We start from the raw sequence: 20487 nt of genomic DNA, 5'->3' as shown, positions 1-20487 counted from the left end.
TGAAATTTTATATTTTATGTACAGTATATAATATATACTTGGTCTACTTTCATGTTTTATGTACAGTATATAGTATATATTTGGTGACATTTGATATTTTATGTACAGTATATAATATATATTTTTTGAAATTTTATATTTTATGTACAGTATATAATATATATTTGGTGTACTTTCATATTTTATGTACAGTATATAGTATATATTTGGTGACATTTGATATTTTATGTACAGTGTATAATATATATTTGGTGAAATTTTATATTTTAAGTACAGTATATAATATATATTTGGTGTACTTTCATATTTAATGTACAGTATATAGTATATATTTGGTGACATTTGATATTTTATACACAGTATATAATATATATTTGTTGAAATTTGATATTTTATGTACAGTATATAATATATATTTGGTGAAATTTTATATTTTATGTACAGTATATAATATATATTTGGTGTACTTTCATATTTTATGTACAGTATAGAGTATATATTTGGTGACATTTGATATTTTATGTACAGTATATAATATATATTTGTTGAAATTTGATATTTTATGTATAGTATATAATATATATTTGTTGAAATTTGATATTTTATGTACAGTATATAATATATATTTGTTGAAATTTGATATTTTATGTACAGTATATAATATATATTTGGTGAAATTTTATATTTTATGTACAGTATATAATATATATTTGGTGTACTTTCATATTTTATGTACAGTATATAGCATATATTTGGTGAAATTTGATATTTTGTATACAGTATATAATACATATTTGTTGAAATTTGATAATTTATGTAAAGTATATAATATATAATTGGTGAAATTTTATATTTTATGTACAGTACATAATATATATTTGGTGTACTTTCTTATTTTATGTACAGTATATAATATATATTTGCTGAAATTTGATATTTTGTATACAGTATATAATATATATTTGTTGAAATTTGATATTTTATGTACAGTATATAATATATACTTTTTGAAATTTGATATTTTATGTACGGTATATAATATATATTTGTTGAAATTTGATATTTTATGTAAAGTATATAATATATATTTGGTGAAATTTTATATTTTATGTACACTAGATACTATATATTTGGTGTACTTTCATATTTTATGTACAGTATATAGTATATATTTGGTGACATTTGATATTTTATTTACAGTATATAATATATATTTGTTGAAATTTGATATTTTATGTATAGTGTATAATATATATTTGGTGAAATTTCATATTTTATATACCGTATATAATATATATTTGGTGTACTTTCATATTTTATGTACAGTATATAGTATATATTTGGTGACATTTGATATTTTATGTACGGTATATAATATATATTTGGCGAAATTTTATATTTTATGTACAGTATATAATATATATTTGGTGTACTTTCATATTTTGTGTACAGTATATAGTATATATTTGGTGACTTTTGACATTTTATGTACAGTATATAATATATATTTGTTGAGATTTGATATCTTATGTACAGTATATAATATATATTTTTTGAAATTTTATATTTTATGTACAGTATATAATATATATTTGGTGTACTTTCATATTTTATGTACAGTATATAGTGTATATTTGGTGACATTTGATATTTTATATACAATAAATAAGATATGTTTCTTGAAATTTGATATTTTATGTACAGTATTTTCTATATATTTGGTGAAATTTGACATTATAGGTACAGTATATAATATATGTTTGGTGAAATTTGATATTTTATATACAGTATATAATATATATTTGGTGAAATTTGATATTTTATGTACAGTATATAATATATATTTTTTGAAATTTTATATTTTATGTACAGTATATAATATATATTTGGTGGACTTTCATATTTTATGTACAGTATATAGTATATATTTGGTGACCTTTGATATTTTATGTACTGTGAATAATATATATTTGGTGAAATTTTATATTTTATGTACAGTATATAGTATATATTTGGTGTACTTTCATATTTTATGTACAGTATATAGTATATATTTGGTGACATTTGATATTTTATATACAATATATAATATATATTTGTTGAAATTTGAAATTTTATGTACAGTATATAATATATATTTGGTTAAATTTTATATTTTATGTACAGTATATAAGATATATTTGGTGTAATTTCATATTTTATGTACAGTATATAGTATATATTTGGTGACATTTGATATTTTATATACAATAAATAAGATATGTTTCTTGAAATTTGATATTTTATGTACAGTATACACTATATATTTGGTGAAATTTTATAATTTATGTACAGTATATAAGATATATTTGGTGTACTTTCATATTTTATGTACAGTATATAGTATATATTTGGTGACATTTGATATTTTATGTACAGTATATAATATATATTTGTTGAAATTTGATATTTTATGTATAGTATATAATATATATTTGGTGAAATTTCATATTTTATATACCGTATATAATATATATTTGGTGTACTTTCATATTTTATGTACAGTATATAGTATATATTTGGTGACATTTGATATTTTATGTACAGTATATAATATATATTTGGTGAAATTTTATATTTTATGTACAGTATATAATATATATTTGGTGTACTTTCATATTTTGTGTACAGTATATAGTATATATTTGGTGACTTTTGACATTTTATATACAGTATATAATATATATTTGTTGAAATTTGATATCTTATGTACAGTATATAATATATATTTTTTGAAATTTTATATTTTATGTACAGTATATAATATATATTTGGTGTACTTTCATATTTTATGTACAGTATATAGTATATATTTGGTGACATTTCATATTTTATGTACAGTGTATAATATATATTTGGTGAAATTTTATATTTTATGTACAGTATATAATATATATTTGGTGTACTTTCATATTTTATATACAGTATATAGTGTATATTTGGTGACATTTGATATTTTATATACAATAAATAAGATATGTTTCTTGAAATTTGATATTTTATGTACAGTATATACTATATATTTGGTGAAATTTGACATTATAGGTACAGTATATAATATATGTATGGCGAAATTTGATATTTCATATACAGTACATAATATATATTTGGTGAAATTTTATATTTTATGTACAGTATATAAGATATATTTGGTGTACTTTCATATTTTATGTACAGTATATAGTATATATTTGGTGACATTTGATATTTTATGTACAGTATATAATATATATTTGTTGAAATTTGATATTTTATGTATAGTATATAATATATATTTGGTGAAATTTCATATTTTATATACCGTATATAATATATATTTGGTGTACTTTCATATTTTATGTACAGTATATAGTATATATTTGGTGACATTTGATATTTTATGTACAGTATATAATATATATTTGGTGAAATTTTATATTTTATGTACAGTATATAGTATATATTTGGTGTACTTTCATATTTTATGTACTGTATATAGTATATATTTGGTGACATTTGATATTTTATATACAATAAATAAGATATGTTTCTTGAAATTTGATATTTTATGTACAGTATATACTATATATTTGGTGAAATTTTATATTTTATGTACTGTATATAAGATATATTTGGTGTACTTTCATATTTTATGTACAGTATATAGTATATATTTGGTGAGATTTGATATTTTATGTACAGTATATAATATATATTTGCTGAAATTTGATATTTTATGTATAGTATATAATATATATTTGGTGAAATTTTATATTTTATGTACAGTATATAACATATATTTCGTGTACTTTCATATTTTATGTACAGTATATAGTATATATTTGGTGACATTTGATATTTTATGTACCGTGTATAATATATATTTGGTGAAATTTTATATTTTATGTACAGTATATAATATATATTTGGTGTACTTTCATATTTTATGTACAGTATATAGTGTATATTTGGTGACATTTGATATTTTATATACAATAAATAAGATATGTTTCTTGAAATTTGATATTTTATGTACAGTATATACTATATATTTGGTGAAATTTGACATTATAGGTACAGTATATAATATATGTTTGGTTAAATTTGATATTTTATATACAGTATATAATATATATTTGGTGAAATTTGATATTTTATGTACAGTATATAATATATATTTTTTGAAATTTTATATTTTATGTACAGTATATAATATATATTTGGTGGACATTCATATTTTATGTACAGTATATAGTATATATTTGGTGACCTTTGATATTTTATGTACAGTGAATAATATATATTTGGTGAAATTTTATATTTTATGTACAGCATATAATATATATTTGGTGTACTTTCATATTTTATGTACAGTATATAGTATATATTTGGTGACATTTGATATTTTATATACAATATATAATATATATTTGTTGAAATTTGATATTTTATGTACAGTATATAATATATATTTGGTGAAATTTTATATTTTATGTACAGTATATAAGATATATTTGGTGTACTTTCATATTTTATGTACAGTATATAGTATATATTTGGTGGCATTTGATATTTTATATACAATAAATAAGATATGTTTCTTGAAATTTGATATTTTATGTACAGTATATACTATATATTTGGTGAAATTTTATATTTTATGTACAGTATATAAGATATATTTGGTGTACTTTCACATTTTATGTACAGTATATAGTATATATTTGGTGACATTTGATATTTTATGTACGGTATATAATATATATTTGGTGAAATTTTATATTTTATGTACAGTATATAATATATATTTGGTGTACTTTCATATTTTGTGTACAGTATATAGTATATATTTGGTGACTTTTGACATTTTATGTACAGTATATAATATATATTTGTTGAAATTTGATATCTTATGTACAGTATATAATATATATTTTTTGAAATTTTATATTTTATGTACAGTATATAATATATATTTGGTGTAATTTCATATTTTATGTACAGTATATAGTGTATATTTGGTGACATTTGATATTTTATATACAATAAATAAGATATGTTTCTTGAAATTTGATATTTTATGTACAGTATATACTATATATTTGGTGAAATTTGACATTATAGGTACAGTATATGATATATGTTTGGTGAAATTTGATATTTTATATACAGTATATAATATATATTTGGTGAAATTTGATATTTTATGTACAGTATATAATATATATTTTTTGAAATTTTATATTTTATGTACAGTATATAATATATATTTGGTGGACTTTCATATTTTATGTACAGTATATAGTATATATTTGGTGACCTTTGATATTTTATGTACTGTGTATAATATATATTTGGTGAAATTTTATATTTTATGTACAGTATATGATATATATTTGGTGTACTTTCATATTTTATGTACAGTATATAGTATATATTTGGTGACATTTGATATTTTATGTACAGTGTATAATATATATTTGGTGAAATTTTATATTTTATGTACACTATATAATATATATTTGGTGTACTTTCATATTTAATGTACAGTATATAGTGTATATTTGGCGACATTTGATATTTGATATACAGTACATAATATATATTTGTTGAAATTTGATATTTTGTGTATAGTATATAATATATATTTTTTGAAATTTTATATTTTATGTACAGTATATAATATATATTTGGTGTACTTTCATATTTTATGTACAGTATATAGTATATATTTGGTGACAGTTGACATTTTATGTACAGTATATAATATATATTTTTTGAAATTTTATATTTTATGTACAGTATATAATATATATTTGCTGTACTTTCATATTTTGTGTACTGTATATAGTATATATTTGGTGACTTTTGACATTTTATATACAGTATATAATATATATTTGTTGAAATTTGATATCTTATGTACAGTATATAATATATATTTTTTGAAATTTTATATTTTATATACAGTATATAATATATATTTGGTGTACTTTCATATTTTATGTACAGTATATAGTATATATTTGGTGACATTTGATATTTTATGTACAGTGTATAATATATATTTGGTGAAATTTTATATTTTATGTACAGTATATAATATATATTTGGTGTACTTTCATATTTTATGTACAGTATATAGTGTATATTTGGTGACATTTGATATTTTATATACAATAAATAAGATATGTTTCTTGAAATTTGATATTTTATGTACAGTATATACTATATATTTGGTGAAATTTGACATTATAGGTACAGTATATAATATATGTTTGGTTAAATTTGATATTTTATATACAGTATATAATATATATTTGGTGAAATTTGATATTTTATGTACAGTATATAATATATATTTTTTGAAATTTTATATTTTATGTACAGTATATAATATATATTTGGTGGACATTCATATTTTATGTACAGTATATAGTATATATTTGGTGACCTTTGATATTTTATGTACAGTGAATAATATATATTTGGTGAAATTTTATATTTTATGTACAGCATATAATATATATTTGGTGTACTTTCATATTTTATGTACAGTATATAGTATATATTTGGTGACATTTGATATTTTATATACAATATATAATATATATTTGTTGAAATTTGATATTTTATGTACAGTATATAATATATATTTGGTGAAATTTTATATTTTATGTACAGTATATAAGATATATTTGGTGTACTTTCATATTTTATGTACAGTATATAGTATATATTTGGTGACATTTGATATTTTATATACAATAAATAAGATGTGTTTCTTGAAATTTGATATTTTATGTACAGTATATACTATATATTTGGTGAAATTTTATATTTTATGTACAGTATATAAGATATATTTGGTGTACTTTCATATTTTATGTACAGTATATAGTATATATTTGGTGACATTTGATATTTTATGTACAGTATATAATATATATTTGTTGAAATTTGATATTTTATGTATAGTGTATAATATATATTTGGTGAAATTTCATATTTTATATACCGTATATAATATATATTTGGTGTACTTTCATATTTTATGTACAGTATATAGTATATATTTGGTGACATTTGATATTTTATGTACGGTATATAATATATATTTGGCGAAATTTTATATTTTATGTACAGTATATAATATATATTTGGTGTACTTTCATATTTTGTGTACAGTATATAGTATATATTTGGTGACTTTTGACATTTTATATACAGTATATAATATATATTTGTTGAAATTTGATATCTTATGTACAGTATATAATATATATTTTTTGAAATTTTATATTTTATGTACAGTATATAATATATATTTGGTGTACTTTCATATTTTATGTACAGTATATAGTATATATTTGGTGACATTTCATATTTTATGTACAGTGTATAATATATATTTGGTGAAATTTTATATTTTATGTACAGTATATAATATATATTTGGTGTACTTTCATATTTTATATACAGTATATAGTGTATATTTGGTGACATTTGATATTTTATATACAATAAATAAGATATGTTTCTTGAAATTTGATATTTTATGTACAGTATATACTATATATTTGGTGAAATTTGACATTATAGGTACAGTATATAATATATGTATGGCGAAATTTGATATTTCATATACAGTACATAATATATATTTGGTGAAATTTTATATTTTATGTACAGTATATAAGATATATTTGGTGTACTTTCATATTTTATGTACAGTATATAGTATATATTTGGTGACATTTGATATTTTATGTACAGTATATAATATATATTTGTTGAAATTTGATATTTTATGTATAGTATATAATATATATTTGGTGAAATTTCATATTTTATATACCGTATATAATATATATTTGGTGTACTTTCATATTTTATGTACAGTATATAGTATATATTTGGTGACATTTGATATTTTATGTACAGTATATAATATATATTTGGTGAAATTTTATATTTTATGTACAGTATATAGTATATATTTGGTGTACTTTCATATTTTATGTACTGTATATAGTATATATTTGGTGACATTTGATATTTTATATACAATAAATAAGATATGTTTCTTGAAATTTGATATTTTATGTACAGTATATACTATATATTTGGTGAAATTTTATATTTTATGTACTGTATATAAGATATATTTGGTGTACTTTCATATTTTATGTACAGTATATAGTATATATTTGGTGAGATTTGATATTTTATGTACAGTATATAATATATATTTGCTGAAATTTGATATTTTATGTATAGTATATAATATATATTTGGTGAAATTTTATATTTTATGTACAGTATATAACATATATTTCGTGTACTTTCATATTTTATGTACAGTATATAGTATATATTTGGTGACATTTGATATTTTATGTACCGTGTATAATATATATTTGGTGAAATTTTATATTTTATGTACAGTATATAATATATATTTGGTGTACTTTCATATTTTATGTACAGTATATAGTGTATATTTGGTGACATTTGATATTTTATATACAATAAATAAGATATGTTTCTTGAAATTTGATATTTTATGTACAGTATATACTATATATTTGGTGAAATTTGACATTATAGGTACAGTATATAATATATGTTTGGTTAAATTTGATATTTTATATACAGTATATAATATATATTTGGTGAAATTTGATATTTTATGTACAGTATATAATATATATTTTTTGAAATTTTATATTTTATGTACAGTATATAATATATATTTGGTGGACATTCATATTTTATGTACAGTATATAGTATATATTTGGTGACCTTTGATATTTCATGTACAGTGAATAATATATATTTGGTGAAATTTTATATTTTATGTACAGCATATAATATATATTTGGTGTACTTTCATATTTTATGTACAGTATATAGTATATATTTGGTGACATTTGATATTTTATATACAATATATAATATATATTTGTTGAAATTTGATATTTTATGTACAGTATATAATATATATTTGGTGAAATTTTATATTTTATGTACAGTATATAAGATATATTTGGTGTACTTTCATATTTTATGTACAGTATATAGTATATATTTGGTGGCATTTGATATTTTATATACAATAAATAAGATATGTTTCTTGAAATTTGATATTTTATGTACAGTATATACTATATATTTGGTGAAATTTTATATTTTATGTACAGTATATAAGATATATTTGGTGTACTTTCATATTTTATGTACAGTATATAGTATATATTTGGTGACATTTGATATTTTATGTACGGTATATAATATATATTTGGTGAAATTTTATATTTTATGTACAGTATATAATATATATTTGGTGTACTTTCATATTTTGTGTACAGTATATAGTATATATTTGGTGACTTTTGACATTTTATGTACAGTATATAATATATATTTGTTGAAATTTGATATCTTATGTACAGTATATAATATATATTTTTTGAAATTTTATATTTTATGTACAGTATATAATATATATTTGGTGTAATTTCATATTTTATGTACAGTATATAGTGTATATTTGGTGACATTTGATATTTTATATACAATAAATAAGATATGTTTCTTGAAATTTGATATTTTATGTACAGTATATACTATATATTTGGTGAAATTTGACATTATAGGTACAGTATATGATATATGTTTGGTGAAATTTGATATTTTATATACAGTATATAATATATATTTGGTGAAATTTGATATTTTATGTACAGTATATAATATATATTTTTTGAAATTTTATATTTTATGTACAGTATATAATATATATTTGGTGGACTTTCATATTTTATGTACAGTATATAGTATATATTTGGTGACCTTTGATATTTTATGTACTGTGAATAATATATATTTGGTGAAATTTTATATTTTATGTACAGTATATAATATATATTTGGTGTACTTTCATATTTAATGTACAGTATATAGTATATATTTGGTGACATTTCATATTTTATATACAGTATATAATATATATTTTTTGAAATTTTATATTTTATGTACAGTATATAATATATATTTGGTGTACTTTCGTATTTTATGTACACTATATAGTATATATTTGATGACATTTGATATTTTATGTACAGTGTATAATATATATTTGGTGAAATTTTATATTTTATGTACAGTATATGATATATATTTGGTGTACTTTCATATTTTATGTACAGTATATAGTATATATTTGGTGACATTTGATATTTTATGTACAGTGTATAATATATATTTGGTGAAATTTTATATTTTATGTACACTATATAATATATATTTGGTGTACTTTCATATTTAATGTACAGTATATAGTGTATATTTGGCGACATTTGATATTTGATATACAGTACATAATATATATTTGTTGAAATTTGATATTTTGTGTATAGTATATAATATATATTTTTTGAAATTTTATATTTTATGTACAGTATATAATATATATTTGGTGTACTTTCATATTTTATGTACAGTATATAGTATATATTTGGTGACAGTTGACATTTTATGTACAGTATATAATATATATTTTTTGAAATTTTATATTTTATGTACAGTATATAATATATATTTGGTGTACTTTCATATTTTGTGTACAGTATATAGTATATATTTGGTGACTTTTGACATTTTATATACAGTATATAATATATATTTGTTGAAATTTGATATCTTATGTACAGTATATAATATATATTTTTTGAAATTTTATATTTTATATACAGTATATAATATATATTTGGTGTACTTTCATATTTTATGTACAGTATATAGTATATATTTGGTGACATTTGATATTTTATGTACAGTGTATAATATATATTTGGTGAAATTTTATATTTTATGTACAGTATATAATATATATTTGGTGTACTTTCATATTTTATGTACAGTATATAGTGTATATTTGGTGACATTTGATATTTTATATACAATAAATAAGATATGTTTCTTGAAATTTGATATTTTATGTACAGTATATACTATATATTTGGTGAAATTTGACATTATAGGTACAGTATATAATATATGTTTGGTTAAATTTGATATTTTATATACAGTATATAATATATATTTGGTGAAATTTGATATTTTATGTACAGTATATAATATATATTTTTTGAAATTTTATATTTTATGTACAGTATATAATATATATTTGGTGGACATTCATATTTTATGTACAGTATATAGTATATATTTGGTGACCTTTGATATTTTATGTACAGTGAATAATATATATTTGGTGAAATTTTATATTTTATGTACAGCATATAATATATATTTGGTGTACTTTCATATTTTATGTACAGTATATAGTATATATTTGGTGACATTTGATATTTTATATACAATATATAATATATATTTGTTGAAATTTGATATTTTATGTACAGTATATAATATATATTTGGTGAAATTTTATATTTTATGTACAGTATATAAGATATATTTGGTGTACTTTCATATTTTATGTACAGTATATAGTATATATTTGGTGACATTTGATATTTTATATACAATAAATAAGATGTGTTTCTTGAAATTTGATATTTTATGTACAGTATATACTATATATTTGGTGAAATTTTATATTTTATGTACAGTATATAAGATATATTTGGTGTACTTTCATATTTTATGTACAGTATATAGTAAATATTTGGTGACATTTGATATTTTATGTACAGTATATAATATATATTTGTTGAAATTTGATATTTTATGTATAGTGTATAATATATATTTGGTGAAATTTCATATTTTATATACCGTATATAATATATATTTGGTGTACTTTCATATTTTATGTACAGTATATAGTATATATTTGGTGACATTTGATATTTTATGTACGGTATATAATATATATTTGGCGAAATTTTATATTTTATGTACAGTATATAATATATATTTGGTGTACTTTCATATTTTGTGTACAGTATATAGTATATATTTGGTGACTTTTGACATTTTATGTACAGTATATAATATATATTTGTTGAGATTTGATATCTTATGTACAGTATATAATATATATTTTTTGAAATTTTATATTTTATGTACAGTATATAATATATATTTGGTGTACTTTCATATTTTATGTACAGTATATAGTGTATATTTGGTGACATTTGATATTTTATATACAATAAATAAGATATGTTTCTTGAAATTTGATATTTTATGTACAGTATTTTCTATATATTTGGTGAAATTTGACATTATAGGTACAGTATATAATATATGTTTGGTGAAATTTGATATTTTATATACAGTATATAATATATATTTGGTGAAATTTGATATTTTATGTACAGTATATAATATATATTTTTTGAACTTTTATATTTTATGTACAGTATATAATATATATTTGGTGGACTTTCATATTTTATGTACAGTATATAGTACATATTTGGTGACCTTTGATATTTTATGTACTGTGAATAATATATATTTGGTGAAATTTTATATTTTATGTACAGTATATAATATATATTTGGTGTACTTTCATATTTTATGTACAGTATATAGTATATATTTGGTGACATTTGATATTTTATATACAATATATAATATATATTTGTTGAAATTTGATATTTTATGTACAGTATATAATATATATTTGGTTAAATTTTATATTTTATGTACAGTATATAAGATATATTTGGTGTAATTTCATATTTTATGTACAGTATATAGTATATATTTGGTGACATTTGATATTTTATATACAATAAATAAGATATGTTTCTTGAAATTTGATATTTTATGTACAGTATATACTATATATTTGGTGAAATTTTATATTTTATGTACTGTATATAAGATATATTTGGTGTACTTTCATATTTTATGTACAGTATATAGTATATATTTGGTGAGATTTGATATTTTATGTACAGTATATAATATATATTTGCTGAAATTTGATATTTTATGTATAGTATATAATATATATTTGGTGAAATTTTATATTTTATGTACAGTATATAACATATATTTCGTGTACTTTCATATTTTATGTACAGTATATAGTATATATTTGGTGACATTTGATATTTTATGTACCGTGTATAATATATATTTGGTGAAATTTTATATTTTATGTACAGTATATAATATATATTTGGTGTACTTTCATATTTTATGTACAGTATATAGTGTATATTTGGTGACATTTGATATTTTATATACAATAAATAAGATATGTTTCTTGAAATTTGATATTTTATGTACAGTATATACTATATATTTGGTGAAATTTGACATTATAGGTACAGTATATAATATATGTTTGGTTAAATTTGATATTTTATATACAGTATATAATATATATTTGGTGAAATTTGATATTTTATGTACAGTATATAATATATATTTTTTGAAATTTTATATTTTATGTACAGTATATAATATATATTTGGTGGACATTCATATTTTATGTACAGTATATAGTATATATTTGGTGACCTTTGATATTTCATGTACAGTGAATAATATATATTTGGTGAAATTTTATATTTTATGTACAGCATATAATATATATTTGGTGTACTTTCATATTTTATGTACAGTATATAGTATATATTTGGTGACATTTGATATTTTATATACAATATATAATATATATTTGTTGAAATTTGATATTTTATGTACAGTATATAATATATATTTGGTGAAATTTTATATTTTATGTACAGTATATAAGATATATTTGGTGTACTTTCATATTTTATGTACAGTATATAGTATATATTTGGTGGCATTTGATATTTTATATACAATAAATAAGATATGTTTCTTGAAATTTGATATTTTATGTACAGTATATACTATATATTTGGTGAAATTTTATATTTTATGTACAGTATATAAGATATATTTGGTGTACTTTCATATTTTATGTACAGTATATAGTATATATTTGGTGACATTTGATATTTTATGTACGGTATATAATATATATTTGGTGAAATTTTATATTTTATGTACAGTATATAATATATATTTGGTGTACTTTCATATTTTGTGTACAGTATATAGTATATATTTGGTGACTTTTGACATTTTATGTACAGTATATAATATATATTTGTTGAAATTTGATATCTTATGTACAGTATATAATATATATTTTTTGAAATTTTATATTTTATGTACAGTATATAATATATATTTGGTGTAATTTCATATTTTATGTACAGTATATAGTGTATATTTGGTGACATTTGATATTTTATATACAATAAATAAGATATGTTTCTTGAAATTTGATATTTTATGTACAGTATATACTATATATTTGGTGAAATTTGACATTATAGGTACAGTATATGATATATGTTTGGTGAAATTTGATATTTTATATACAGTATATAATATATATTTGGTGAAATTTGATATTTTATGTACAGTATATAATATATATTTTTTGAAATTTTATATTTTATGTACAGTATATAATATATATTTGGTGGACTTTCATATTTTATGTACAGTATATAGTATATATTTGGTGACCTTTGATATTTTATGTACTGTGAATAATATATATTTGGTGAAATTTTATATTTTATGTACAGTATATAATATATATTTGGTGTACTTTCATATTTAATGTACAGTATATAGTATATATTTGGTGACATTTCATATTTTATATACAGTATATAATATATATTTTTTGAAATTTTATATTTTATGTACAGTATATAATATATATTTGGTGTACTTTCGTATTTTATGTACACTATATAGTATATATTTGATGACATTTGATATTTTATGTACAGTGTATAATATATATTTGGTGAAATTTTATATTTTATGTACAGTATATGATATATATTTGGTGTACTTTCATATTTTATGTACAGTATATAGTATATATTTGGTGACATTTGATATTTTATGTACAGTGTATAATATATATTTGGTGAAATTTTATATTTTATGTACACTATATAATATATATTTGGTGTACTTTCATATTTAATGTACAGTATATAGTGTATATTTGGCGACATTTGATATTTGATATACAGTACATAATATATATTTGTTGAAATTTGATATTTTGTGTATAGTATATAATATATATTTTTTGAAATTTTATATTTTATGTACAGTATATAATATATATTTGGTGTACTTTCATATTTTATGTACAGTATATAGTATATATTTGGTGACAGTTGACATTTTATGTACAGTATATAATATATATTTTTTGAAATTTTATATTTTATGTACAGTATATAATATATATTTGGTGTACTTTCATATTTTGTGTACAGTATATAGTATATATTTGGTGACTTTTGACATTTTATATACAGTATATAATATATATTTGTTGAAATTTGATATCTTATGTACAGTATATAATATATATTTTTTGAAATTTTATATTTTATATACAGTATATAATATATATTTGGTGTACTTTCATATTTTATGTACAGTATATAGTATATATTTGGTGACATTTGATATTTTATGTACAGTGTATAATATATATTTGGTGAAATTTTATATTTTATGTACAGTATATAATATATATTTGGTGTACTTTCATATTTTATGTACAGTATATAGTGTATATTTGGTGACATTTGATATTTTATATACAATAAATAAGATATGTTTCTTGAAATTTGATATTTTATGTACAGTATATACTATATATTTGGTGAAATTTGACATTATAGGTACAGTATATAATATATGTTTGGTTAAATTTGATATTTTATATACAGTATATAATATATATTTGGTGAAATTTGATATTTTATGTACAGTATATAATATATATTTTTTGAAATTTTATATTTTATGTACAGTATATAATATATATTTGGTGGACATTCATATTTTATGTACAGTATATAGTATATATTTGGTGACCTTTGATATTTTATGTACAGTGAAAAATATATATTTGGTGAAATTTTATATTTTATGTACAGCATATAATATATATTTGGTGTACTTTCATATTTTATGTACAGTATATAGTATATATTTGGTGACATTTGATATTTTATATACAATATATAATATATATTTGTTGAAATTTGATATTTTATGTACAGTATATAATATATATTTGGTGAAATTTTATATTTTATGTACAGTATATAAGATATATTTGGTGTACTTTCATATTTTATGTACAGTATATAGTATATATTTGGTGACATTTGATATTTTATATACAATAAATAAGATGTGTTTCTTGAAATTTGATATTTTATGTACAGTATATACTATATATTTGGTGAAATTTTATATTTTATGTACAGTATATAAGATATATTTGGTGTACTTTCATATTTTATGTACAGTATATAGTAAATATTTGGTGACATTTGATATTTTATGTACAGTATATAATATATATTTGTTGAAATTTGATATTTTATGTATAGTGTATAATATATATTTGGTGAAATTTCATATTTTATATACCGTATATAATATATATTTGGTGTACTTTCATATTTTATGTACAGTATATAGTATATATTTGGTGACATTTGATATTTTATGTACGGTATATAATATATATTTGGCGAAATTTTATATTTTATGTACAGTATATAATATATATTTGGTGTACTTTCATATTTTGTGTACAGTATATAGTATATATTTGGTGACTTTTGACATTTTATGTACAGTATATAATATATATTTGTTGAGATTTGATATCTTATGTACAGTATATAACATATATTTTTTGAAATTTTATATTTTATGTACAGTATATAATATATATTTGGTGTACTTTCATATTTTATGTACAGTATATAGTGTATATTTGGTGACATTTGATATTTTATATACAATAAATAAGATATGTTTCTTGAAATTTGATATTTTATGTACAGTATTTTCTATATATTTGGTGAAATTTGACATTATAGGTACAGTATATAATATATGTTTGGTGAAATTTGATATTTTATATACAGTATATAATATATATTTGGTGAAATTTGATATTTTATGTACAGTATATAATATATATTTTTTGAACTTTTATATTTTATGTACAGTATATAATATATATTTGGTGGACTTTCATATTTTATGTACAGTATATAGTACATATTTGGTGACCTTTGATATTTTATGTACTGTGAATAATATATATTTGGTGAAATTTTATATTTTATGTACAGTATATAATATATATTTGGTGTACTTTCATATTTTATGTACAGTATATAGTATATATTTGGTGACATTTGATATTTTATATACAATATATAATATATATTTGTTGAAATTTGATATTTTATGTACAGTATATAATATATATTTGGTTAAATTTTATATTTTATGTACAGTATATAAGATATATTTGGTGTAATTTCATATTTTATGTACAGTATATAGTATATATTTGGTGACATTTGATATTTTATATACAATAAATAAGATATGTTTCTTGAAATTTGATATTTTATGTACAGTATACACTATATATTTGGTGAAATTTTATATTTTATGTACAGTATATAAGATATATTTGGTGTACTTTCATATTTTATGTACAGTATATAGTTTATATTTGGTGACATTTGATATTTTATGTACAGTATATAATATATATTTGTTGAAATTTGATATTTTATATATAGTATATAATATATATTTGGTGAAATTTCATATTTTATATACCGTATATAATATATATTTGGTGTACTTTCATATTTTATGTACAGTATATAGTATATATTTGGTGACATTTGATATTTTATGTACAGTATATAATATATATTTGGTGAAATTTTATATTTTATGTACAGTATATAATATATATTTGGTGTACTTTCATATTTTTTGTACAGTATATAGTATATATTTGGTGACTTTTGACATTTTATATACAGTATATAATATATATTTGTTGAAATTTGATATCTTATGTACAGTATATAATATATATTTTTTGAAATTTTATATTTTATGTACAGTATATAATATATATTTGGTGTACTTTCATATTTTATGTACAGTATATAGTATATATTTGGTGACATTTGATATTTTATGTACAGTGTATAATATATATTTGGTGAAATTTTATATTTTATGTACAGTATATAATATATATTTGGTGTACTTTCATATTTTATATACAGTATATAGTGTATATTTGGTGACATTTGATATTTTATATACAATAAATAAGATATGTTTCTTGAAATTTGATATTTTATGTACAGTATATACTATATATTTGGTGAAATTTGACATTATAGGTACAGTATATAATATATGTATGGCGAAATTTGATATTTCATATACAGTACATAATATATATTTGGTGAAATTTTATATTTTATGTACAGTATATAAGATATATTTGGTGTACTTTCATATTTTATGTACAGTATATAGTATATATTTGGTGACATTTGATATTTTATGTACAGTATATAATATATATTTGTTGAAATTTGATATTTTATGTATAGTATATAATATATATTTGGTGAAATTTCATATTTTATATACCGTATATAATATATATTTGGTGTACTTTCATATTTTATGTACAGTATATAGTATATATTTGGTGACATTTGATATTTTATGTACAGTATATAATATATATTTGGTGAAATTTTATATTTTATGTACAGTATATAGTATATATTTGGTGTACTTTCATATTTTATGTACTGTATATAGTATATATTTGGTGGCATTTGATATTTTATATACAATAAATAAGATATGTTTCTTGAAATTTGATATTTTATGTACAGTATATACTATATATTTGGTGAAATTTTATATTTTATGTACTGTATATAAGATATATTTGGTGTACTTTCATATTTTATGTACAGTATATAGTATATATTTGGTGAGATTTGATATTTTATGTACAGTATATAATATATATTTGCTGAAATTTGATATTTTATGTATAGTATATAATATATATTTGGTGAAATTTTATATTTTATGTACAGTATATAACATATATTTCGTGTACTTTCATATTTTATGTACAGTATATAGTATATATTTGGTGACATTTGATATTTTATGTACCGTGTATAATATATATTTGGTGAAATTTTATATTTTATGTACAGTATATAATATATATTTGGTGTACTTTCATATTTTATGTACAGTATATAGTGTATATTTGGTGACATTTGATATTTTATATACAATAAATAAGATATGTTTCTTGAAATTTGATATTTTATGTACAGTATATACTATATATTTGGTGAAATTTGACATTATAGGTACAGTATATAATATATGTTTGGTTAAATTTGATATTTTATATACAGTATATAATATATATTTGGTGAAATTTGATATTTTATGTACAGTATATAATATATATTTTTTGAAATTTTATATTTTATGTACAGTATATAATATATATTTGGTGGACATTCATATTTTATGTACAGTATATAGTATATATTTGGTGACCTTTGATATTTTATGTACAGTGAATAATATATATTTGGTGAAATTTTATATTTTATGTACAGCATATAATATATATTTGGTGTACTTTCATATTTTATGTACAGTATATAGTATATATTTGGTGACATTTGATATTTTATATACAATATATAATATATATTTGTTGAAATTTGATATTTTATGTACAGTATATAATATATATTTGGTGAAATTTTATATTTTATGTACAGTATATAAGATATATTTGGTGTACTTTCATATTTTATGTACAGTATATAGTATATATTTGGTGGCATTTGATATTTTATATACAATAAATAAGATATGTTTCTTGAAATTTGATATTTTATGTACAGTATATACTATATATTTGGTGAAATTTTACATTTTATGTACAGTATATAAGATATATTTGGTGTACTTTCATATTTTATGTACAGTATATAGTATATATTTGGTGACATTTGATATTTTATGTACAGTATATAATATATATTTGGTGAAATTTTATATTTTATGTACAGTATATAATATATATTTGGTGTACTTTCATATTTTATGTACAGTATATAGTGTATATTTGGTGACATTTGATATTTTATATACAATAAATAAGATATGTTTCTTGAAATTTGATATTTTATGTACAGTATATACTATATATTTGGTGAAATTTGACATTATAGGTACAGTATATAATATATGTTTGGTTAAATTTGATATTTTATATACAGTATATAATATATATTTGGTGAAATTTGATATTTTATGTACAGTATATAATATATATTTTTTGAAATTTTATATTTTATGTACAGTATATAATATATATTTGGTGGACATTCATATTTTATGTACAGTATATAGTATATATTTGGTGACCTTTGATATTTTATGTACAGTGAATAATATATATTTGGTGAAATTTGATATTTTATGTACAGTATATAATA

Source organism: Gorilla gorilla, chromosome 3 (assembly GCF_029281585.2).
Source record: "Gorilla gorilla gorilla isolate KB3781 chromosome 3, NHGRI_mGorGor1-v2.1_pri, whole genome shotgun sequence".
Taxonomy (NCBI): Eukaryota; Metazoa; Chordata; class Mammalia; order Primates; family Hominidae; genus Gorilla; species Gorilla gorilla.
This window is presented reverse-complemented; position numbering follows the sequence as displayed.